The sequence below is a fragment of the Canis aureus genome, chromosome 12 (assembly GCF_053574225.1).
Source record: "Canis aureus isolate CA01 chromosome 12, VMU_Caureus_v.1.0, whole genome shotgun sequence".
NCBI classification, from domain to species: domain Eukaryota; kingdom Metazoa; phylum Chordata; class Mammalia; order Carnivora; family Canidae; genus Canis; species Canis aureus.
The window spans coordinates 43,903,957-43,905,378 of NC_135622.1; positions in this window are offsets into that span (position 1 = coordinate 43,903,957).

The following is a 1,422-nucleotide window of genomic DNA, read 5'->3' on the forward strand; positions in this document are numbered from 1 at the left end:
GATCCTGGAGACCCAGGATCGAATCCTACGCCGGGCTCCCGGTGCATGGAGCCTGCTTCTCCCTCTGCCTGTGTCTCTGCCTCTCTCTCTCTCTCTCTCTGTGTGTGTGACTATCATAAATAAATAAAAATTAAAAAAAAAATATTTAAAAAAACAGCCCACACCAAAGAGCCTTTAAAAACCCCTAGATTTAAACACCAAAATGGCAACCCTCTCGGGTCCCCTCCTTCTTTGGGAGCTCTGTACTATTGCTCAATAAACTTTGCTGCCCACCACTCTTCATTCTTCTAAGCGGTGTGATCAAGAACAGGAAGAAATCCTACAACAACATAGTGTCCTGCTGAGCAGACACTGGTTCTGTGGGTAGCTGAACCCACAAGAGGCCACAACTAAGCAAGGGGAGGGGGAGAGTCAAAGGGAACAGAGTGGCCAGGACAGTAGGTGCCACATACCTGAGGAGGGTGTGGGATCCATAAGGCCTGAGCACCTGAGCTGTGCCGAGGGCTCTGTGAGGCCCTTCACACAGTTGATTCAGTTTGGTAGGACAGATGATGGCATCCCCAAAGACGAAGCCACTGGGCCCCTTCCTCCCAGCGCACTTTAGGTTAATAAGCATGCTGACTCAGGCAGCCGGGGATGCAGCAGGAGGGGTCTCCTTGAAGGAATGGACATTCCTAGAGTACACTTGCAGAGAAACTTTAAGAGTCTTCATGTTGAAGATCAGAAACCCAAGGGTTTCCCTCAGGAAAGTGGGAATGCCAGGCAGAAAAGACACTTGCCCTGCCTGGGAGCCAAGCTGCCTCCCTCTGAGGGTGTCGGCAGGGAGCAGCCTCCACTCCCAAACCCCTGAGTGCAAGGGCAGTGTGCAGAGCTGCAAGACTGGCCCAGTCTCACATCTGCCAACCACAGACCATAGATGTTTTGCTATGTAAATAGAGGCCTCCTCAAACTAGCAATCAGTGGATTGAGGATTTGAAGCCAGTTTTGAAGTCCACACTGCCTCCATTAAAAGGGAAAAGACACAGTTCATGTTCCTAAATGTTGGATTTCCAAGGTGTGTCGCAGCCCTTAACCAAGGATTTTTTTTTTTTTAAGATTTTTATTTTTAAGTCATCCAACCTGAGGCTCAAATCTCTAATCCTGAGCTCAAGAGTGACATGCTCTACCAAATGAGCCAGCCAAGAGCCCCCACGGATTTCTTCATTAAAGGTTCATCAGCCTCCCTTCGTTGTCATTAGCTCCCTTCCTTCGCCTCCCGCGGAAGGCCCGAGCCCCGCCCCTTGGAGGCGGGGTATGCCGCTCCTCCCCGCGCAAACATGGCGGGGGCTGACGTCACAAGGGGGACGGAATCCTGGGGCGGGCGCTCCAACAGCGGCCCGCTAGTGCTGACGCGTATCGGCGGCCCTGCGCCTGCGCACGGAG